This window comes from Rhinolophus hipposideros, assembly GCF_964194185.1.
Source record: "Rhinolophus hipposideros genome assembly, chromosome: 2".
In the NCBI taxonomy this organism is placed as follows: domain Eukaryota; kingdom Metazoa; phylum Chordata; class Mammalia; order Chiroptera; family Rhinolophidae; genus Rhinolophus; species Rhinolophus hipposideros.
This window is the reverse complement of record NC_138048.1, coordinates 38,729,995-38,756,403: the sequence shown is the minus strand read 5'-3', so window position 1 is coordinate 38,756,403 and position 26,409 is coordinate 38,729,995.

Sequence of the window (26,409 nt, the reverse complement as noted above, 5' to 3'; positions counted from 1 at the left end):
ATTTGATCAAGTAAGCACTAATCTTTATTTTATTATAGGGCAAAGGCCTGGAAGAAATAGCCATTTAGCTCACGGTATATTCAGACGGATGAAGTTGGTGTCAGCTACCAACATCCCTTTAGCAGACATAGACCTTGGTTTTCTGTTGATGGATTTTCCAAGTGAACACAGAAAGGGCTGCTCCTAAAGCCATGTGCTACTTGGGGTAACCCGTTTGCTCCATCAATTTGCCTGCTAAAAATGGACACTTGTATTTAAACGAGATTTAGTGGGAAAAGAAAACAGATTCTAAAAGTATCAACAACTAAGATAATAGACCATCCTAAAACTCTTGTAACATGCTCACTCTTCCAGTACTTGAGTTTCCTCCACCTGTGCTATTGTTTCAGAGCTTTCTCACTCTGGGAAATTAAAAAAAAAAATAAACGATAATTAAAGCTTTTATTTGAAAGACTGTTTTTTTTAAAACATTTAGTTAAGACTCACTCTGTAACAAGCACTGTGCCAATTTTCTTATTTCATAAACTAATAAGCTAATGACACTTGGAAACTTACTGAATTGTTTACTACAGGTGAGACAGGAAATGCATATACTTCCACCTGTAGGCAATAGATGGAAGTTGGCTTTAATCATCAGCAATTAGCACTGTGTTTGTGAGTAGCAGCCTAAACTCTCCCCAAGGCAGGTTTCTGGTGTCTGTCTGTTTTTAACGTTTCTTCTTCATAACATTCTATATTATAAAAGCAAAACAAACAAATAAATTAAAAACAAACAAACAAAAAAGAAACTTTAATGATCACTCATCATGCCCTCTCAATTTATAGGTGAAGAAATTGACATACACATAAAAAAGGAACCCCCAAAAGTTAAGTTGCTGGATTGAGTTCAGAGAGCTAGTAAAGAAAGAAAAGAAAGAAAAGAAAGAGGAAGGGAAGGAGGGAAGGAGGGTGGGGGAGGAGAGAGAAAGAGAAAGAGAGAGGGAGAGAGAGAGGGAAGGAGGAAGGGGGAGAGGGAGAGAAAGAGGGAGAGGGAGAGAGAGAGAGAGAGAGAGAGAGAGAGAGAGAGAGAGAGAGAGAGAGAAAATAAAGCATTGGCTATTGACTATTTTAGGAAAAGTGGCATCGTGCTAAGGTCCAACTGCCTGATTCTTGAAAAAGTTAAAAATCGAGAGACAAGTTTGGTGGAAAGAAAAGCAGGTTTGTTCAGAATGCCGGCATTCCAGGAGGATAGCGGACTCCTGTCCAAAAGCCACCTCCTTGTTCCTAGAATGGTCAGGTTTTATAGGTACACAAGAAGAAGAACAAAGGGAAGGGGGAGTTGATCAGGCAGGTCCAAGGGCTGACATCGTGTCATGCAGGGTGCTCGCTGCGGGTCTCTGGTCCCGCTCCGCTCCCCACATAAGAACGCAAGACATGGTGAGGCCAAAAAGGAACACCCACGGAGCCATAGATGGGGAATCATATCGCTATATTCTCTCTGGTAGCTGGTTGGAGACACAGGAAGCAGAAGCCACACCATCCGCAACCGGCCCTCCACTTCTCTCTGCCAACCAACTTCACTTGCTAGCTGCAATCAGCTCTTGGTAGCTCAGCCACCATCTTCTTGCTAGCCCCCCCCCACCGCCCCCTTTTTCTGCTAGCGTAGCCACAGCAGTTATATTAGTAGCCAGTGTCTCACTAGTTACAGCTGACGGCCAACTAGCCACAGCTGATGGCCATCTGATCACAGTTGATGGCCATTTACTACACGAGTGAGCACTTTTCCACGTGAGGGCAAGAGCCTGGAAACTGCACTCCTGGCTCTGTCCCCATGCATTGTTTCCAGTTCTGTTTTAAGAGAATGTGATCTCCGGACTCCAGACTCGGACTTGGCCACCAAGTTCTGGGGATTTATGTGTTACCAGTAAAAACTACACGGGAGTTTGAAAATGGATTCCGGTGTCTGAGTGCCTGAGGATTAACAAATTGCTCTTTTCAGGTTAGGATTCTGCTGATTAATGGATTAAGGAGGTCTGTATAGCTTTAAGAAAGGGAACAAAACAGAGTTCTCAAATCAATTAATGACGGGAGAAACAAAGAGAAAACAGCTAAATATCAGGGATATCAGTGTGGACCAAACTGTAAGGACCAAATGTCTAACTACAGGTGGCTAGATAGTGAGCTAAGTCGTGAAGCAAACTGCAAGCTAGCTAAGTCGATGTTATTGATTCCCCAAGTTTCACCCTTACAAACACAGCACAATATAATCACTAGAATCCAAAGCAGAGTCAATAAATCACAGAACTATAGAGTTTTAAAGCCTAAAAGTGTCTCAAATATATCATCCAAAGTAAGTCACACACTCCAGATCTCATGCCTATCAGTGGGAAAGCCAGAAGCAAAGTTCCATTGATGGGCTTCCTTCAGCTTCTCAAATTCCAGACCATCTCAGATGTCTCCTGCTACTTACTTTGACACACCACCCTGCTGCTTGTACGCCTGATAATGTAGAACATTTCAAACCCCATTCCTCTTCTTATGAATGCAGCCTATGTTACAGGAATTGAGGCAATTTAGCAATACAGAAGGCTGAGCAAGGCAAGCAGTATCTCTATCCTTTAAGAATTAATATTTACATGGGTCATCTGACAGCATACATTAAACAAATAAATAGGCAGGACAATTAAAAATTATTACCACTAAGGAAATAATCAGGCAGTGAGACAGAGGTGAAACTAGGAAAACCTCTTTGGACAATGTGGTCAGGAAAGACATCTTTGTGGCTGTGACATTTGAGCTGAGACAAGAGAAGAGGGATGAAGCCAATATGTCAAGAGCCAAGGAAGAAACCCTTTGGGCAGAGGGACTGGAAGAACTGCTCTGCTTGAGTCGTCTCTATGAAGAGAGTGAGGGAGAGCATTCCGCAGATGAAGAGGCAAATGCAAAAGCCAGGGCATGAAAGTTCTAGCACCTTCCAAGAATTATAAGACTTACCAGAACATGTAGTCAGGGGAAGGAGAAGCCCAGGGGCTGAAGGGTAGGCAGAGGATAGATGCGGACCAGCCCTAAATGTTCTACAAAGGCATTTTGAAAGGTCTGGGGGCACTGTGAAATATTTGTTTGTTTGTTCATTCTGGAGATTTCATTTGCCTGATTCAGATTTTAAAGGTGTTAGGGAACTCATCTTTTGAAAATTCCCCCTGATTCCTCAGGGGAATCTTTTTCAAAAGGAAAACAATCAAATGTATTTGAAATAAACAAACTTAACTGCTTCACATCTTATAGAAAGTGTGAAATGTGATGTTTTAACTGCTGATCTGCAATAACATCACTGTTCTCTACCCAGTTATTTATTTATTTATTCTTTTAGTTAGGAAGTATTTAGGAGCACTTAAAAAATACAAAAAACAGAAACTTGTCATCTGTTCTAAGTGATGATTGCTATTACAACACGTCTATAGCAGGAAGTCTTTTAATAACAAGTGCAAACTACTATGAATGTTTCCATTTATGTAACCCCTCAGAGGGGAAACAGCCACTTCATAGAGTTGTGCTATTGTTGTGTATGTGTGTGTGTTTAAATTACATACAGAATGCTTACACTCCATGTGGATAAGTCCAAAAACAAACATTTATTAAAACTTTACAAAGTTTAAGATGTTGTGGGGACAAAGACCCAGAGAGCAGTTTCCAGGCATAGAAAGATGCTGGCTTGGTTGTTAGATGGCCATCAGCTGTAACCAGTTAGCCATTAGCCACTAATGTAACTGTCGTGGCTACGGTGGAGGGGTTTGGTTTGTTGGTTGGCAGAGAAGCAGATGGCAGGTTGCGGATCGTGTGGCTCCTGCTTCCTGTGTCTTCAACCCAGCTGCCAGTGAGAATATGGGACTCCCCTATTTCTGGCTCCTTTGGTGTTCCTTTTTGGCCTCACCATATCCTGAGTTCTTGTGCAGGAAAAGGAACCAGAGATCTTGCATGACACATGGCACAGCGAGTAGGGTATAGTTTCCGCCAGAATTTTCAAAGGGATAATGGAGCAGTTTATACATATGAAAGCTCAGTTTTGCGAGCACAGTATGGTGCCAACCAAAACTCTCCGAAGGACTGTGGAGCAGTTTTGCGTATGAGCACTCAGTCTTAGGAAGCCCATGAGGAGCAGCACTGAGAGCAGGAAACGTGATCTGCTTGGGAGAAATGTGACCCTTTGGTGAATTTGTGGTCCTCTCAAGCCTCCGGAAGGCACACCGTCCTGTTGGCCAAAGCAAGCATCATCTTCCTTTTGGTGGGTTGCTGCTGCCATGGGCTCCTACAGTTGTGGACATTTAACATGGAGGCCTCCACCCAATCAGATACCTGGCCGGCAAGCCAGACTCCAGCCAGGTAGGAATGGTGCCTGACTCTGAGCAGGAGGACATGTGTCCCCCACACAGTGTGTGGTACCTGGTAGCCACTATTCTCAGGAGTTGAACTCCCAAGCGGGGCTGGGAGGACATGGATGGCTCTCCGGCCAGTGTGGAGAGGGCCCTGCAGATTCTCCTGAGCAGTTGCTGGAGGAGGCAAAGGCTACAGCCGGCCATGTGGGCTGAATGTTCTTCACCGTATTTCGCCATAACAGGGAAGATGCACTTAACGAAATAGCCCAGGTGCAGGACCAGCAGCCCCAGGGGGAAGTGCTAGAAGCTCAGGACCACCAGTTAGAGGAGGTTCTCACCGTGTTGTGTCATAACTTGGAGGAAGTGCTTGCTGGGACGGCCCAGATGTGGAACTTGTCCCAGGGTAAAACGTTTGCTGAGTCTTTGGTGGAAGATGTGGGTGAGGTCAAGGTTGTCCCTCACCCCCAGGTTGGGGAGGATTTGGAGCCCTCGCCCTGTGGGGAGGGCACATATTGTGAAGCCAATGCACAGCCCTGGTGAATGACTGTGGACTATGGGGAATTGCCTTCCATCCCTGATTTGATGGACCGCTTGTCTGTTTGCTTGGGATGTACCACCATGTATTGGAACTGGATCGGCCGCCGTTGAAAATATGTAAGCACCTTGACTGTGAGACACTCTTATTCCAGCATGGTGCCCCAAGGAGCCCTGGAAGTCTGGCTGTGCCCACAAAGGCTGGTGGTGCCCTGAGAACCCTGGCTGTGTGCAGGAAGTCTGGTTGTACTTAGAAAGGCTGGTGGTACCCTGAGAACACTGGCTGTGCCCAGAAATTAGGTGGACATCGAGGGACACCCCCTGAGACATTACTTGAACTGGACTGAAACTTTTTCTCATGAGCTGGGTTCCTGGCACAGGGCTCCTCGTAGAATATGCTTGTTGCGTAGATTTTGAGGCAAGACCCTGGGGGATGGAGTGCGGGGACAGAGTCCCAAAGAGCAGTTTCCACACATTGGCCTCACATGGAAGGAAAGGTGCTGGCTTGGTTATTAGGTGGCCATCGGCTGTAATCAGATGGCCATCTGCTGTGGCTGAGTGGCCATGAGCTGTAACCAGTTAGTCATTAGCCACTGATATAACTGCCGTGGCTACACTGGGGAGTTGGTTGGTTGGTTGGCAGAGAAGCAGATGGCAGGTTGTGGATCATGTGGCTCCTGCTTCCTGTGTCTCCAACCCAGTTCCCAGCGAGAATATAGAGGTATGACTCCCATATCTATGGCTCCGTTAGTGTTCCTTTTTGACTTCACCATATACTGCGTTTTTGTGCAGGGAGCGGGACCAGAGACCCTGCGTGACAAACACCTTCCTTTTTGTTTGGTATTTATTCAAAAATGAAAACCAGGTTACAATCTAGGAGGGAAAAATTAAATACACTATGAAAAGATGACCAATAAGACAAAATAGCAATGGATAAATTTAAACTGGATGATAGGGTCAGACATGTCATTTTGGATGAGATCGGAAAGCATGCATTTCAAAATAGTTGTCAGAATTGGGGTTCAGATTTTGGAAAAAAATGTTTGAGACAGGTAGAGGAAGAGGGTGAAAGCAGATGAAGGAGAAAACAATGCAGGTTAAATAAATATAGCAAATATTAAACAATAGTTCCAGTCTAACCCCTTTGTCTGGTAAAGAGTCCAGAAACAGTGAAAATTAGAACCAGATCAGTAAAATAATATTTAGTAACAGTTTATTGTGCACAAAAGAACAGTTTGTAAGCAAATAAATAAGCACGGGAACTTTCAAATCCAAAACTGATAAGAAGCTTATAAGAAATGACATAACAGGATGCCCTATAGAGTGAAAATGAAAAAGTTGTTTAACCTTTCCGATTTATTACCATGTAGGTTTCTAAACAAAAGGGAATTGGTTAAAAGTGATGATCTTATTCCATTTTAGGAAGACGACTTAATTTCTTTTATGATTATCAGAGGCATTTATAAGAAATAACATAAGTTTCGTTTATGTTCATGAGATATGCGAGATTTAGTTTTACTTATGTGGCTTAAATGGCTTTGTCTGCTTGGAGGATTTTCAAGCCTGGTCTCCATTCTATTTTATTTTAACAGTTGCTAAACCGCAGCAGTCGATGGGTAAACACTGGATTACATTAACAAGTCTTGATTCTGTTTCCGCAGTTCTGGCCCTCCATCAGAGAAATTGTTGGGATTTCAGCCTTATACAAATTGCACACACTCTGCCTTTCACCCTCAGTATGTCTGAGAATCCTAAGAGGATGTTAGTCACATGCTTGCTAAGTCCCCTTTCCTCCCACATAATGTCTTTCATTTCTTGCTCCCTTTAGAAATGATGAAGAAACCTCTGCTGCCACTTTCATTTAAGAGAGACCTGACCTGTGTCTCAGGCACTGCTGTTTTCTCCGAGAGAGCTGGAGGCCTTGCCAAAGTCCCAATCTCCATTTCCCATGGCTCCCACCCCTGTTTCACCGCTACTACGATGCTGAATGTCTCACATGCCAGATGCCCACGGTGTTCTCTCCAGTTCACACTGCACCAAGTCATGGGTGGAATAGGGAGAATCCCTTTCTGTCAGCATTGCCCTCTACTCTGCTACATAAGACTAACTTGTGTTCCAGTGTCTTTCTTACAGGAATCTTAATGAAAACAACTCATTCCTTCTTTTTCTTAGCAGAATTTCTCATCTCAACCCCACACATGGAATGATGAGATTGGGGTGAGATGGCCAATCAGAATTGTAGACCTGAAACCCTTAGGTGTTCACTGTCAAGAATACCACTCTGTAGACAAGATTCTGAAGAATATTATTTTCTGAATGCAGCAGTAGTAACCAGACAAATATGCCCTAAAGGAAGGCAGAGGTTTTCTCTTCTTAGTTCATCATTTTTTGAAGGAGGGCCAAACTGTGTTGGATGCTTTATGAACATAATGTGTGAAGGCAGGTAGTGCTCTGGGTGCATTCCAGGAGCTGTGAGCTCTGGTCCCAACTTCCTCTTTCAACCTGTGTAATCTTAAAGATTGTTTAGTAACTTTGGATTTTAAATTCTTTTTAATCTGAAAGAAACAAAACAAAACACCAAGCTTGGCTTAAATGGTCTCTTGTTTGTTATTCTTCCTAAAATTCTGTAAGTCTATAAATATATTAAAGATTATTATAGTCCCATGTGTTTGAAAACGCCAACTCAATCTAAACAAGACCAGTACTTCTATGTGGGACCCTTTGTGTCAATTTAGCCTTATTGACTTAATAAATAAAGTATTATTATCAAGCACATATCATGCATGAATGTTAATCTGCAAACTCTGGAGAGCAAGAAACAAAGACACATTTAAAATTTTTTTTAAACCAACATAAAACTGCCTCTACCTTGTTTACATCTCTACCCTCTGGAAGGAAATTCTATTTTAAGCAGAGTCAGGGTCCTTCCTTTCTACAGGATAGGCCTAGAAACTTGGAAGATAATGTGCCTCTGAAATATAGTCAAGACCTTCATTCTCTGCCTGAATTATGATGACTGCTGCCATCCCCAGTTTCTATAACTGGCAGACCTCCACTTCTGAGCTACTCATGGGTCACGGGCATCTTTGCAGAGGTCCATGGCTCTGTCCAGGGTCCAGCCTCCTACAGGCAACATGCTTCGACCCTTCTGAGGTCTTGCCTCCCTTCAGGGCATTACCGCAGAGCGCAAGCTCTGCCAAACAGCAGAAGAAAATGACCTTTGTTTCTTCCTGCTTTCTAGGAATTCTCTCCCTTTTCATTCTCTTTCCATAGTCTCTTCAATATGTTGGGCATTTATTGAACAAAGGCTGTTATATGATTTCTCTCCTGTGAAATTATTTGAAGCAATGAATATGTAGGCCAGTCTACCTACCTGAATGAGAGGAGAGGAAATTAAGAAAAACCATACATACACTAATAAACTATAGATTGTCCTGCTTATACCTGCTGGCTTTAAGTGTCCAGATAAGCGGTTCATTTAACTAGAATAAAATAAGGATGAAAATTAGCACTGGCTTCAAGTAAATCAAATCAGGTTAATGAGTGCTTTTTTGTTGGTTTTAAAATTGACTCTAGGTCAAGTAGATAATCTCCAGTTCATATTGCCAAAAACAGAAGACAAAGCAAAATAAAAAACTCCATAAATAAATAAAGACAATTGTACCAAGTTTGTACTTCAAAATCACAAGTGTAAATATCTGAACAATCAGTAAACTGACTAGATTTGCCTCCTTCCTATCCAACTACACTTCTCTCTCCAGTCACCTGATGCTCACTGTCTGCTTCCATCCTTGAGTTTTGGATTTCTTGTTCAGAAACAGTGTCAGCCTTGGTGGGAGATGAATTAAGAAGGTTATTGCGAAAGGTTGCCCCAACTATGGTTACTTTGGTGCCAATGCGTAGTAACGATTCTCTTGCCTTCCTGTCTAATTTCCATGGCCCTTTGAATTCCCGCATTCTGGACCACTCAGCATGCCCTTTAACATTTGTGAGATTTGTTTTTAGGCCTGTTTGAAAGGTTCTGTCTTTGACTTCTCCGTGTTTCTGAGCTTTGCCCCCAAGCTCTGCTACTAACAGCACCTTCTCTCATTCCCTAACCCAGTTTTCTACCTACATACATGACACAAAATGAACTTGAGTACTCACCTTGAAAAAGCTACATTATCCCAGAAACCCTGTGTTCATGCAATTTCACAGAAAGGCTTATACGCAGAGTTTTCAGCACACATTAAACATTACAAATAATACAAGAAATACAGTTTGCAAAGTGAATGATTATTTAGACAACTTAATGACTCAGATTTTCTCTAAGAAATATTTTCCATTTACCTTGGCACTTACAAACACATATTCAAAAAACTGGGAAATGATCAGTCTTGTTTTTCACAGAAAAATAATTTGATGAGTTTTTTGATGATTATACATTTGATGGCTCTGGAACATTGCAAGAAATATAGAAAAGGAAGCACCTATGATTTTGCTTATAGTATGCCACTTTAGTTGCATTGTGGCTCTGGATATACTGCTGCCACCTGCCCAACCAGCTCCTGGGAAGACAAGGAATGTCCTGAAGGGAGGGATTTCTATTAAACAACATCATCTCATCAAGACCACTTGTCTTATAAGCCACACAATTTGTTAACTGGGAAGGAAAAGGCACAACAAAGAATTAGCAATCAAAATACTTCATCTGCTTCCACATCCATCATCCACAAATCATAAGAACTCTGATAAATAATAAATAAGTACCTTATAATAGTGTAATGGATACTGCAGAAGTGCTGAGTCAGACATTTACCTAGCTAGCCTCTCCAAGCCTCAATTTCCTGCTCTCTATAAATCATAAATATCTGTATTTATGGGTTACTGATAGGGTTGATGTGAAAACTCAATGGCATAATGGATATAAAAGGCATAATGCTGTACTTGACAAAAAGTGGGTATCAACATTTTTAATTACTTTCTCTTATTCCAACATTTTTGCTTGGGAAGATAGCAACACTATATCAACTATCATAAAGCTCTTCTTTAAGAGCCAGAAACGAAAGAATTTGAATTCAGCACTTACACAAAGTCTGGGACAGGAGAGCTGAATAAATATATTGCATACATTTTTTATACTTTAATTTTTTTCATTGGCATACAGTTGATTCAGTCTTTGTGATATACTATTTTATGAATTTTGACACTTATGTAGCTACCATGCTACGTAACCATGATACAGGATAGTTCCTCATACTAAAATTTCTCTTGTGCTTCCTCTTTATAGTCAACCTCTCGCTCCAATTTCAACCTATACAACCACTGATCTGTTCTCTGTCCCAGTGCTTTTGGTCATTTTTGAATGTCTTATACATGGAATCATACAGAATCAAATACTTTGTTCTGACGACTTTTACTTACCAAAAAGCAACTGAGATTCATTCATGTGGTTGCATGCATCAATAGTTGATTCCTCTTTATTGAATTACATGGCTTTACCATAATTTATTTTTCCATTCATTGGTTGAAGGATATTTGGGTGGTTTCTAGTTTTTTGTGATTTTTAATGAAGCTGATATAAACCTTTACATACAGGTTTTTAATGTGAACTGAAATTTTCATGTCTTTTGGATAAAGACCTAAAAGTCAAAATGCTGGGTGATATAATAAGTATATAGTTAACTATAAAAGAAATGGCTATACTGTTTTCCAAGTGGTTGCAATGTTTTCAGTTTTCACCAGTAATTTACAAGAGTTCAGGTGGTTCTGTCTTTGTTAGTACTTAATATCGTCATGCTTCCCGCAACATTCTAATAGGTATGTGGTAGTATCCATTGTAGTACTAACTTAAATTTCCCTAATGAAGAGCAATGATACGCTTAGTTGCCATCTATTTATGTCCTTTGATGAAATGTCTATTTAAATATTTTGCCCATTTAAAAAATTGTGTTGTCTGTTATTGTTGGGTTTTGAGAACGACTTACATATATTTTTTTAAACCCCTGTCAGATATATAATTTACAAACACATTCTTCCAGTCTGTGATTTGTCTTTTCATTCTCCTGTGATTTTGCAGAGCAAAAGTTTTTAATTTTGGTACAGTATATCTTTTTCTTTCTTTTATGGATGGTGTTTTTGGTGTAGTAGTCAGGGTTCTCCAGAGAAACATTACTGATAGCATATATATATATATATATATATATATATATATATATATGTATATATGTGTATATATATGTATATATAGATAGTATAGTATATATATAGTATATATAGTATAGTATCTATAGTATAGTGTGTATATATATAGTATATATAGTATAGTATATATATATATATATATATATATATATATACTTGACTGCTCCATAATCGCATGATCCATTTTCTAAAGACAAATTTTCTATGTATATAGAAATTTGTATATATATAGAAAATTTGTATATACATGTATGTACATGTATGTATATGTACATGTATGTATATATACATGTATGTACATACATATATATGCATATATTTAAATTTTGTCTTCAGAAAATGGATCATGCGATTATGGAGGCAGTCAAGTCTAAAATTTGCAAGGTGGGCTGTCAGGCTGGAGACCTAAGAAAGAGGAGTTCAAACCCAAAGGCCATCTCCTGGCAGAATTCCCCATTGCTTGGGGGAGGTCAGTCTTTTTCTATTAAGGCCTTCAATTGATTGGATGAGAGCCACTCACATTATGAAAAACAATCGGCTTTGTTCGAAGTCCACCAACTTAAATGTTAATCTCATCCAAAAATAACATCACAAAGACATCTAGAATGATGTTTGATGAAATATCTTAGCACTGTGGTTCAGCCAATTTGACCATTAAATTAATCATTATAAGCATCTAAGCTTTCATTGCTAAACCGAATAACATAATTTTTCCTTACATTTTCTTTTAAAAGCTTTATTTTTAGCTTGGGAAATGAGTTCAGTTTAAAAACTTTAATTACGAAATATATTTCAATGGAAAAAAAACCCAAACATACAAAATCTAATGAAAGATATGCAAATTCTTATGAAAAAATGATAGTACTGTATTGAAAGCCATTAAATAAAACCTAAATAAATGCAGGAAACTTAAATTAAAAAGAGCTAAATAAATAAATATTCATGAAAAAGAAAAATTGGTATAGTAAAAAATTGAATTATTCACATATTAATCTACACACATCTCAAAACCTACAGAAGATTTTGTTTATTTATTTGTTTGCTTTTTATGGAATTAAGCCAATAATTTACATTAAAGTATAAAGAAAACAGAGTAGCCAACACTACTATGCAGAATCGCCTTTCTAGATAATAGGACTTATGTCAAAACTTTATTAAGATAGTCTAGTATTAGTTCAGGAATAAATAAGTTAGCCAATGGAACAAAGCAGAAAGTGCAGAAATGGAATTATTTAAATGTAAATATGACAAAATGACATAAAAACCTAGTAGGAAATGGACTATTCAATATATGATTCTAGGTCAACTGACTAACCACATGAAATATAATGAAATTGTATCACTTCTTCATAAGTCACTTAAATGTCAATTCTGTAAAAATTAAAGACTAAGTCGGAGAAGCAAAATTTAAAAAATTCTAAGAGAATTAGGGGCATATCAGTGATTTCAAAGTAGAAAAACATTTCTTAAATAAATCTCTTAAATAATTTGTGAAAAGCATTCACCGAAAAAGAAAAGACTGATAAATTAGACCACATTAAGAAAATTCTGTAGGAAACACACACACACACACACACACACACACACAATTAAAAGTGAAAAGTCAAGACACAGACAGGAAGAAAATATTTGTAATGCATACAACAAAGTATTAATATAAGGATACATATATAAATCCTACAGGGTGAAGTCAGAAATGTGACAGTGTGAGAGGTCCCCCTTGATCACTACCCTTGAAGTTACAAAAAGCTGAACAGCTATAATTTAACAAACGATTCCCTGTGCAACACACAAACACATCTGAGAGAGCCACACATCAAAACATCTGAAGGTGAGCGAATGGGGGTGAGAAGGGGAGGAGGGAAGGGAGAAGTGCAGAGATGGGGGCCACTGACACAGCCCAGAGCACTCTTTTCGGCGCTGAGCATTCCTGCCTGAGTTATCAGTATATAATATGGCTGAACCCAACTATCAGGGTAGAGACCAAACAGAGGTGTGACAGCTGTGGTCTAGTAGCCAGAAATGCCAAGCGGAAAACAAAACCACAGAGCCTGGCTGTTTCTCCCCACCCTCCCAGAGTTAGCAGCAGGCCCCAGAAAAGAAAAAAAAAAAAAAAAAACTGTACCAGTGTTGGGTTAAAGAGCAGAATATCTACAGCACAGTTCCTGAGTGGCAGACACACAGTGTGGTTAATCCCACTGACAAGGGTGGAGAAAGCAACAGACACATCATTGGCCTCTCCCATCCTTCACCTTCCCTCGCTGATCCCAGCAGGGGCACCCAGAGCTGCCCAGAGCAGCTCTGCAGCTGGCTGAAGAAGCAGCACTGGGATTTCAAGGGCTCAGGACCCCATCTCCCACTACATTCTCCCATGGGCATGGTGCCCTGAGACCAAGGTGACCTGGTCACAGATGAGATGTCCACCTCTCCAGGAAATCTTACATTGTAAGAAGCTGGAACAGAGCAAGAGAAAATTAAAAACTCAAATACCATGTACCAGAAAACAAAAGATATACCTTTTCGTATTAACCTGATGCAGAATTTATTCCCATAGATACGTAGGTAAAGAAACAATCCATCAATTACTATGAATGACCAGGATAACAAGGCAGTTCAGAGAGAAAATGGAAAAAAAAAAAAAAAGAAAAAAAAGAAAACCTCAGAAAAGAAAATTAAAAACATGGAATATGTGACTTAAATGGCAGAGAATTCAAGATTGCACTTCTGAAAATACTCAACAAGATGCAAGAAAAACTTCAGATAGGCAGTTTAATGAACTCAGAAATAAAATCAGTAAACAAAATGAATACTTTGCCAAAGAGATTAAAATTTTAAAAAACAATCAAATAAAAATTCTGGAACTGAAGAACTTAATAAAAGAGATGAAGAATGAAGTGGTGAGCTTAGCCAATAGAGCTGACCAGATAGAGGTAAGAACTAGTGATATTGAAGATAGAAATCTGGAAATGACACAGACAGAAGAAGAGAGAGTTGAGAGTTAAGAGAAATGAAAGAACTCTAAAAGAATTATCTGACTTCATCAGAAAGACCAATATAAGAATAATGGGTATTTATTGGTACTTATACCCATTATTCCAGAAGGAGAAGGGCATAGAGAGCCTATTCAAACAAATAGTCAATGAGAACTTCCCAAATCTATGGAAAGAACTTGATCCTTGAATCCAAGAAGCAAACAGAACATCTAATTACTCCAGTCCTAAAAGGACTTCTCCAAGCACGTAATACTAAATCTGTCAACAATTAATGACAAAGAAAGAATTCTCAAAGGAAAAGAAGATGGTAACCTACAAAAGAAAGTCCGTTCGATTATCATCAGATTTTTCAGCAGAAATTCTACAAACCAGGGGGGAGTGAAATCAAATATTCAAACTATTGAAAGAGAGAAATTACCAGCCAAGAATAATATATCTAACAGTTATCCTGTAGACATGATGGAGTAATAAAGACCTTCCCAGATATACAGAAGCTGAGGGAATTTTCCACCACTAGGCCTGCCTGATAGGGAATACTGAAGGGGGTTATTCTACCTGAAACAAAAAGACAAACGGATACAAAGCTATGAATAAAATGACCAACAGACCCACAGAAGCAGGAAATGGAAAGCCCTACTTAGAATAGGGCACTATATACATAAATATAACATAAAAGGCAAAGGAGATAAAAATATAAAAAAGAAAAAGAGAAGAAAAAGACAATTAACTTGGAAATTAACTCACGGCATAAATAGGGATCATTTGTAATAACAAAAACATAGAAGGGGAGGGAGTAAAGGTCTGAAGTAGCATAGGGGAATAGAGATAAGGAGCTTGCAAAAGGAAAAGGACTACTATATATATGAAACTTTTTTACATAAACTTAATGGTAACCACTCAAAAAAAAAAAAAATCCAGAGCTGAGAAACATAACATAAAAAAGAGGAAAGAAGAAAAAAATAGAATACCACCAAACAAAAATAACAGATAGAAACACAAAGGCAAAGAAACAATGGATACACTAAGCTACCAGAAAACAAAAGATAAAGTAGTTATAGGAAATCCTCATGTATCAATAATCACCCTAAATGTAAACGGACTTGACTCACCGATAAAAGGCACAGAACAGCAGATTGAATCAAAAAAACGAAACCCAACTATATGATACTTTCAAGAGACACATCTCAGCTGCAAGGACAAATACAGACTCAAAGTAAAAGGGTGGAAAATGATACTCCCAGCAAATGGCATCCAGAGAAAAGTGGATGTAGCCGTGCTTATATCTGACAAAATAGACTTCAAGACAAAAAAAGACAACAAGAGACAAAGATAGACATGTCAAAGTGATAAAGAGGAAAATGCAACAAGAAAACATAATATCAATATCCCAATGAGGAAGCATCAAAATATATAAAGCAACTACTGACAGAACTAAAGGGAGAAACTGACAAAACAGAGTTATATTAGGGGACCTAAATATGCCATTGACAGCTATGGATAGATCATCCCAACAGAAAATCAATAAGGAAATATCAGCCATAATTGGCACAGCAGACCAAATAGACACACTCGACATTTACAGAGTCTTTCATCCCAGAACACAAGACTACATATTCTTTTCTACTGCACATGGAACATTCTCAAGGATAGACAATATGTTGGCATACAAAACTAGCCTCACCAAGTTTAAGAAGATTGAAAACATATCAAGCATATTCTCTGACTGCAATGCTTTAAAACTGGAGATCAACTGCAAAAAGAAAGCAGGAAAAGCCACAAATTATGTGGAGACTAAACAACATGCTACTAAAGAACAATTGGATCAAAGAAGAAATGAAAGGAGAGGTCAAAAGATACATAGAAACAAATGAGAATGAAAATACACATATCAAAATTATTGGGATGCTGCAAAAGCAGTAATAATGGAGAAATTTATATCATAACAAGCCTATCTCAAGAAACAAGAAAAATCCCAAATAAACAACCTAGCATTACATCTTAAAGAACTAGAAAAAGAAGAACAAATAAAACCCAATGTCAGGAGAAGGAAGGAAGTAATAAAAATTAGCACAGAATTAAATGAAGTAGAGAACAGAAATACAATAGGAAAAATTAATGCAACAAAAAGCTGGTTCTTTGAAAAGATTCATAAAATTGATAAACCCATATCTAGACTGACTAAGGCAAAAAGAGAAAAGACACAAATTTATAAGAAAGCACAAATGACAAAGAAGTTATGACAAATACTACAGAAATACAAAGGATCAAACAAGAATATTATGAAGGACTATATCCAACAAAATTCAGTAAGCAAGAAGAAATGGACAAGTTCTTAGAAATATATAACTTTCCTAGACTGAATCATGAACAACTGCAAAATCTAAATAGAATAATCAACAGTAAGGAAATTGAGACAATCATCTGAAACCTCCTACAAAGCAAAAGTCCAGGACCAGTGAATTCTACCAAACATTCCAAGATGATTTAATATCTGTCCTCCTCAAACTCTTCCAAAAAAATTGAAGAAGAGACAATACTTCCTAACTTATTTTGAGACCAACATTACCTAGATACCAAAACCTAGTAAGGATAACACACACACAAAAAGAAAACTACTGACCAATATATCTGATGCAGTAATCCTAAACAAAATACTAACAAATCAAATACAACAATACATTAAAAAGATTATACATCATGACCAAGTAGAGTTCATTCCAGGGGCACAAGAGTGGTTCAATATATGCAAATCGATAAATGTTACACATCACAGAAGTGCAATAAAGGATAAAAATCACATGATCATATCAAAAGATACAGAAAAAGCTCTTGACAATATACATTTATAATTTGGGTATAGAAGAAAAGTACCTCAACACAATAAAAGCCGTATATGACAAACCCTCAGCTAATATTATACTTAATGGTGAAAAACTGAAAGCTTTCCCTCTACGATCAGGAAGAAGATAGGGATGCCCCTTCTCACCACTGTTATTCAGTGCAGTATTGGAAGTCCTAGCCAGAGAAATCAGGCAAGAGAAAAAAATAAAAGGCATATAAATTGGGAATGAAGAAGTCAAATTGTCAGTTTTTCCCGATGACATGATTCTTTATGTAGAAAACCCTAAAGACTCCACCAAAAAACTATAAGAAACAACAAATAAATATAGTAAAGTTGCAGGATACAAAATCAATGTACGAAAGTCCATTGTGTTCCTATATACTGACAATGAAATTTCAAAAAAAAAAATGAGAAAAATGATTCATTTTGCAATTGCTACAAAAAGAAATAAATACCTTGGAATTAACAAAGGATGTGAAGGACCTATACATTGAAAACTATAAGACATTATTAAAAGAAATTGAAGAAGACATAAAGAAATGGAAAGATACTCTGTGTTCATGGATCAGAAAAATTAACATAGTTACAATGGCCATATTACCCAAAGCAATGTACAGATTTAATGCAATGCCCATCAAAATGACAATGGCATTTTTTAAAGAAATAGAACAAAAAATCATCAGATTTGTATGGAATCACAAAAGACCCTGAATAGCCAAAGCAATCCTGAGAAATAAGAACAAGGCTGGAGGTATCACACTCCCTGACTTCAATTTATACTACAAAGTAATAGTGATCAAAACAGCATGGTATTGGTAGAAAATGACACACAGATAAATGGAATACAATTGAAATCCCAGAAATAAACCCACATATAGTATATAGGCAGATAATTTTTGACAAAGGAGCCAAAAAAATACAATGGAGAAAAAAAAAGCCTCTTTAAAAAATGGTACTGGAAAAATTGGAAAGCCACTTGCAAAAGAATGAAACTAGACTGCTGTCATCACATAACAAAATTAAGTCAAAATAGATGAAAGACTTAAATATAAGACCTGAAACATCAAATTGCATAGAAGAAAGCATAGGTTCTAAACTAATGGACATTGGGTTCAGAGAGGGTTTTATGAATTTGACCTAAAAGGCAAGGAAAGTAAAAGCTAAAAATAAATGAATGGGACTATATAAAACTAAAAAGCGTCTGCACATCAAAAGAAGCCATCAACAAAACAAAGAAGCACCAACAGAATGGGAGAAGATTTTTGCAAACAATACCTCCAACAAGAGGCTAATATCCAATATACATAAAGAACTTAGACACCTCAACAACAGCAAAAATTCAATTAAAAAAAAATGGGCAGAGGACTTGAACAGACACTTCTCCCAAGAACATACAAATGGCCAACAGATATACGAATGACCAATTAAGCTCGCGAACTCATCCTAGAAAAAGTACTACATACCTCAATGCTGACTATCACTACGGTCATATTTGAAGTACTCGCCTTGGGAAGCTATGCACTGACGCTAGCCCCTAGCCCTCCCTTCAAAGCAATTTTGGAACTCTTTTTCTGGAATGGCCACCAGAGCCATTGTCATATTATCCTTGATGTTCTGAATGTCATCAACGTGTCTTCCTTTCAATATTTCCTTTACCTTTGGGTAAAAAAAGAAGTCATTGGGAGCCAGACCAGGTGAGTGGAGAGGGTGTTCCAATACAGTTACTTGTTTACTGGATAAAAACTCCTTCACAGACAGTGCTGTGTGAGCTGGCACATTGTTGTGATTCAAGAGCCATTGTTAGTGAAAAGTTCAGGTCATTTTCATCTAACTTTTTCATGCAGCCTTTTCAGCATCTCCAAATTGTAAACTTGGTCAACTGTTTATCCAGTTAGTACAAATTTATAATGAATAATCCCTCTGATATCAAAAAGTTTAGCAACATCGTTTTGACTCTTGATTTGGACTGGCAGAACTTTTTTGATCATGGAAAAATAGCTGACTTCCATTGTGCACTTTGACGCTTTGTTTCAGGGTGGTATTGGTACATCCATGTTTTATTACCAGTGATACCATGCCCAAAACATTGTCTTGCCTCTCCAAAAGGTCTTAGCAAACTTTGATTGTCCTTTGCTTTTGTTCATCTGTGAACTCCTTTGGGACCATTTTTGCACACACCTCTCTCAAACCAAGATTTGCAGTTAAGATTTTCCTGTTTTTTTTAATTGATGTTTACTTGGTCTGCTCTGCTTCTCACAGTGAGCCAATGATTTTGACACACAATTTGACAAATTTTTGCAAGGTTTTCATCAGATCTGCTCATTACTGGCTCCCCTGACCTTTCTTCATCAGTGATGCATTCTCTCCTCTTAGAAAAACATTTAATCCGTTTCTTCATGGCATTATCCGTTTGGACTAACATGTCCCTAATTTCACTTCCAGTCTTGCCAAGTTTAAAAAAGAATTTAATGTCTGTTCATTGCTCTAATTTAAGCACAGATATTCTTGCAATGGCACACAAAAACATGCAACAACAATGATGAAAGCCACTCAGTAAGACACTGCCACACGTCAACACTAATACGGACACTGATATGCCAAGGTTATGAAACCTTACTGAGCTGTTTGTACAGTGCTGCCAATGTAAGTGTACCATGACAAGTTCTTGAACTTAATTATCACACCTCATATGAAAAAATGCTCTATCTCACTAGGTATTAGGAAAATGCAAATAAAAACCACTATGAGACACCACCTCACAACTGTGAATGGCTATTATCAACAAGACAACTAATAACAAATGATGGAAAGGTTGTGGAGAAAAAAGGAACATGGAGGAAATGTAAATTGGTACAGCCACTAGGGAAAAAAGTATGGAGGTTCCTCAAAAAATTATGAATAGAGTTACCATATGACCCAGCTATCATGGAAACAACCATAGTGTCCTCTGATAAATGATTTGATAAAGAAGATATGGTACGTATACATTACACAATGGAATATTACTTGGCCATAAGGAAAGATGAAATACTGCCATTTGTGACAATATGATGTATCTTGAGATTATCATGCTAAGCGGAATAAGTCAGACAGAAAAGATTGAAAACCATATAGTTTTATTCATATGTGGGATATAAAATTGAAAGCAACAAATGAACAAGACAAATAAAGAAAAACTCATAGATAACAGACAACAGTTTAGTAGTTACCAGAGGGTAAAGGTGGGGTGTGGTAGAAGAGGGTAAAGGGGGTCAATATATGGTGATGAAAGGAGAATTGACTATGGGTGGTGAACACAAAATGTAATATATAGATGATGTATTATAGAACTGTATACTTGAAGCCTATAGTTTTACTAACCAATGTCACCTCAATAAACTTCATAAAAATTATTTTTTAAATTTCATTTTCAATTTGTATTTAGGATCACAATATTTGTACTTAACAACCTTCATATTATATTTATATTTTTTTCTCTTTATTAAAAATATTTTTCCCTAAAAAAGTCCTATAAGTCAAATTATTAAAAGATAAACATCAAATATATGGTGATGGAAGGAGAACTGACTCTGGGTGGTGAACACACAATGGGATTTATAGATGATATAAATCTATGTAATTTCATAGATTGAAATCTATGTAATTTCATAGATTGTACACCTGAAATCTATGTAATTTCACTAACAATTGTCACCCCAATAAATTTTAAAAAAAGATAAACAAAACAATAGAAAACGTGGCAAATACTACAATCAATCAATTCACAATGAAGGAACCCAAATGTCCAGGAAATACAAGAGGCTCAGCCTCATCAAAGAAAAACCAGTATGAACCATACTTTTACATACTTCATCTATGTTGAACTGTCACAAAAAACAAAAATTCTGACAAAAAAATTTATTTACAATTCTAAGTTCAAACATATTCTGAAAAATGAGTGTTTCTTTATTCCCTTTGCAGTAAAACCAACATGACCTAACCTTATTTGGAAGCAAAACCTAAGCTTAACTGAAGTGAAACTCTTTATACTCTTAGTCCTAATTATTATAACTATTTGTACATTTCACTGCAAAAACACTAACACACTGTTTATGGAATTCTGCTATAGTGCCTACTGGGTTGTTACATGATATATGGGAGTAATCACCATATTACCTTCCTAAAATCTAAATATTATGAATTACAAAAAATAGCTGGTTCAAGAGTTTTGCGTTTGGGATTATAGATCTGTTTAATCATCTTGGAATACAATTTGGTAACATCTAGTGAAGATTAATAAAATCTGTGTATCTCCTGAAGCAATAATTCCATTCTTAGAGAGAAACTCTCATACAGGTGCTTTGGAATACGTGAGCAAGATATTCACAGCAGCAGTGTTTATTATTATAAGAAATTCGAAATAACTGTCCATCAAAGGAAGAAAGTACAAATAACACATCAGAATTTTACACGTCATTAAAAAATGATTGAATTCCAGCTACAGGTAGTCACATGAATAGATTTCCTAAATAAATGTGAGTGAGAGAAAAAGTAAGTGGCAAATCAACAGCTAGTGTTTTATACCATTGATATAAAGTTTAATATGTGCAGAATAACACTATATATATATTTTAAGAATAGAAGCTGTAATGGTTAATTTTATGTGTCAACTAAACTAGTTTAGATATAGCTGTAAGGGTATTTTTTAGATGTGATTAACATTTACAGACAGTTGAGTTTAAATAAAGCGGATTACATTCCATAATATGGGTGTACTTCATCCAATCACCTCAAGGCCTTACAAGGAAGGAACTTAAGAGGAAGAAAGCTTAAGATTTCATGAAGAAAAAACGAATTCTAAATAGGGAATATAGTCAAAAACATTGTAATAATTACATATGATGTCAGAAGGGTACTACTTTTATGGGGGTGATCACTTCGTAAGTTATATAAATGTCTAATTACTATGTTGTACACCTGAAACTAATATAATATTGTACGTCAAATGTATCTGAAAAATTAAAAAAAATATTTTTAAAAGAAGGAAAGAGGAATTCTGCCTCTGTCTGAATTTCCAGCTTCCAGACTCAAGTCTTACCTGAATCCGCAGTCTGCCAGCCTGCCCACCGATTTTGAATTACCAGACCCCACAATCATGTGAGCCAATTCTTTGATAGATAGATGATAGATAGGGAGATAGATAGATAGGTAGGTGGATAGATAGATGATAGATAGATAGATAGATAGATAGATAGATAGATAGATGATAGATAGACAGATAGATAGAAGATAGACAGATAGATATACTTGTATATAGATACACGACACACACTTCCCAGTGGTTTTCTTTCTTCTCTGGAGAACTCATAAAGAGATTCATAAAGATCATGATTTCCTCTGGTAGGAAAGGAGGAGCATATATTCAGGAAAGGATACACCATGGTTTTCAAATCTATTCATAATTTATTCTTCAGACATGTGGTAGGTACACATTTATTATATTATGTTTTTTTTCTATTTGTCTAAATTTAAAATAATTTTTAAAATAAAACTGAACAAAAGACACAGATAATTGTTGTGGAAAAAACTTTTGAGTATCTAAAGACAAAATTTTCCAAGGAAATTTTAGGAGGAATTCGATTCATGATAGAGATTTAATAAAAGCACAATAATTATTGACCTAGATTATGAAATATTTCATTTACTGTGGTGAGGCAAGGTGACTCAGTAAGAAAATTTTCTTTGATGCTCACTCTGTCACTCTATTTGCTCAGATAATGACACCATTACCAGTACACATCACATCTGCCAAAACCACTAATGGCCAGAGCCCATAATTCTGCTGACCACCTAATTATCAACTTTCTATTATTTCATCCAATACTGCTTAGACTTGAAGAACAGTGCTTTTCTTGTGTTCCTAAAATCTAGGCTATCTCTAGCCAAAAAGTGAGCCAGAACTACTGCTTTAAATTCCAAATCAATTACACTTTCTAACTATTGATTCTATGATTGATGTGAATGCCTTTCTTTATACTGGTCTGAAAGGTATGGAGTTTTTCAAATCTGTATCAGTTTGTTCAGAATATATTCACTACATGCAAAGCATTCATAATGGAGAGTGAAGTTTATGGTTCACAAGTTTATCATATTTTTCATATCCTTTCACTTTCTTTTCTACTCTCTAGGGAAAGTTTGAATGGAAATTAATACATGTGAGTTGAGAGAGTGGCATCTGTTTATATTTGAGACAGCCACATCAAATTTGCTTGAATTATGTTTCCAGGAATTAAAAAATGTGTATAAACCATTTCTTTACATTCTCAATTACTTGTTCCCTAATGGAAGATATGCTTTTCTGTTGAACATCTCAAAGGTTGAGGAGTTTATGATAATTTTTTTATTTCAGTTCTTGTTTTGATGTTTAACATAAAATATTAATATCAGCATATATTTATTGAATACTGTATATCTAAGTTCTGCCTCGCAATTTTTGAGCCTATATTTGGGCTTTTTTTTTTTTTTAAATCATCTTATTAGCACCATGTCATGGGTATATGAGCTCACAGCACACCGTGAAAACCGAATGTTTCAAGGTAGTTTTAAGAAAATAAAATGTGCTAAAATCATCTTATAACAAGTATTATCTTATAACAAGGATGGTACCAAGATGACAAACTAGAAAGTTAAACCTGTGCTAGAGGAAAATGTACTCTATGTTTATTTGCAGTTAAGTGAAATTGTTAATATGGAACAAAGATTTTTTTTATGTTCCAAATTGCATCAGTAACTGACAGAAATGTATATTTAATGCACATTTCAATAACGTAGCAATGCTTACCTTACCTTGATGTGAACAAGTTCGGTTTAAAACTTTATCAGTTGACACCACGCATAGGTTCTCGTTCTTCAGCTCACTGGTAGATTTCTGATTAAAGATGAATCCTGGTTAAGGTCATTTACACACCATATTGTAAGAACACTTATGAACAGCCATTCTCAAATATACCAGTACTTTTTTGTTTCTTTCTTTTTTTTTTAATTCCCTTAACACTGCTACTCCTGGTTTCCCAATTAGTCCCTGGGTAGTGTCCAAGCAGTTCCATTCAAGAAATGAGAAATACGAGTCTTAGCAAAAACGAGTAATTTTTTTTTTCTTCAACGTATTTAACGGTTTTTTTCTAAAGGCATATATCTTCAGTAAAAATATACGTCAATAATACTAGACTATATTTGCATAATAGTACTTATAGTTTGCAAAGCTTGTAGGCCCACTGTCACATGTCTACACCACTTCACTCCAGAAGCATCTATGCACTAGATTCACACTCCTCGTAAGTATCCCACGGCATTGCATTCATGTCTAACCTGTAGCATCTATAGCATCCATATGTTACTCAGTGATCTTTGATGAATGTTGTGTCTTGCCCCAAAAAGTGTAAGCTTCTTAAGGTTAGGTGTTAGGCTGTATTATTCTTTGAGTCCCCAGGGTTACTGTTGTACCTGGAAGTTTTCATATGTTTAATTAATATTTGATGAATGAATTACACGGGAAAAATCTATAAAAGTCTATGTGAATTTCATAACCTTACATTTCTTAGCTGGGTTCCAGTTCTAATAAACATTTTAAATAACAACACTTGTTTTGTGGGTACCATTCTTTAAAATTGTCATTATTTAGAATAATATTTATTAAAATAAATTAAATCATTTAAAATTAAAAGGTCACTGATAGGTTAACCCTCATAATAGAACTATGTATACGAACATATTTTTTTTGCATTTTAGTTTTCTTTGGAAATGGTCTTAGCCCAATATTGGTTGTTGCAAATGATGATGATGATAGATAGATAGATAGATAGATAATAGACAGATAGATAGATCATGTAAATATTTTTTATTACTCAAGTCAATTCAATAAACATTTGCTGGATACTTACATTATACAGTATATTATGCACTAGAATTTATCAGCATGACAAAGATGTGTATGGTATGCCCTTACAAGCAGCTTCAAATTTAATAGAAAAACGCAGGCTATGACATGATAAGGAACAAAAGTAAGGATTAAACTAAATGTAAGGGGAAAACTTGGAGCATAAAATAATATAAATTGAGTGGTGGATGGAAGTGGTAATAAGAAATCATATCACAGAGGATGGTCTTAAAATAGTTTTGCATGAATATAAAATAATTTTACCTTATTATAAGATGTAAGGTTTTTATATTATTCCTTAATATATAATAACATTAACCTAAGCTATGGCTTCACATAAAGCATCACATATTTTGTTCTTTCCAATTGTAATAATCTTCAGTTTACACAATGTTTGAATTCATTTCTGTACTTTGCAATGCACTTCTGGAATAGAGGCACAGTTGCATTTATTGCCTGGATATGAGAGGCACTTACTGAGTCTGGGAATTATTTAAAAAGTGAGAATGGATTGAATATTTTCTCCTAAAGTCACAGAGAAAAGGTTTAGATTTTGGAAAGCTGCATCCTAGACTTCTGATCTAACTACAGATCTTAATTTTGATTAGAAGATTTGATTAGTTTAGACAGTCCTCTAGGTAACTTACAGCAATACTTAACCTTTTCTAAAACATATTCAAAAAGTAGATTTTACCCGTTTCCATCTCTAAGTCAATCAAGACTATAAATTATAGATATATTGTATTAGGTAAATAGAAGGTATTTCTTCTCAAGAATTAAATATGTAATATATAATCATTGTATAAGTCAGACTATAAAAAAAGGAAATCAAAACTACCTATGATTTCACTGCCTCAAGATAGTAACTAACATTTTGTTGAATTCCAGTCATTTTGTCTACAGACATGTGTAGCCACACAGATTTACCCAGATATGTGAGTGAAATGCTATTAAATGCTATGGTGTGATATTACACCAGATATGTGAGTGAAATGCTATTAAAATATACACTGCTCTGTTAAATGACTTTTTCACCTAAACTATATCATGGGCATCTTTTTGACTCAAATTGCTCAATAGAGATATTTACTTAATATATTTTAATTCAGAAATTGTTTCTTTGACAATTTACAGCTTTCTAGAGATCCTTTAGAAATCATTTCCTGCTATAATAGCGTACAAATAATACAAAGATTTAAATTTTTTCCTTTTTATTAAATCTTGTTAAAGTTCATAATTCTAAGTATTCTTTAAGATCATTATGAAGTGAAGAATTTAAACAATGTGGAGTATTAACAATGCTTTTTTCTTAGTTCTTTTTTCTCTTATTTCTTTAAATTTTTTTTTCCATTATAATTGACATACAATATTATATATATTAGTTTCAGGTGTACAACATAGTGATTAAGCAAGCATTTATGTAACTTACAGAATGATCAATCTAATAAATCTAGTACCCATCTGACATGATACATAGTTATTATAGTATTATTGACTATATTACTTATGCTGCTTTACATCCCCATGACTATTTTGTAACCACCAATTTGTACTTCTTAATCCCTTCCCCTTTTTCACCCATCGCGCCAA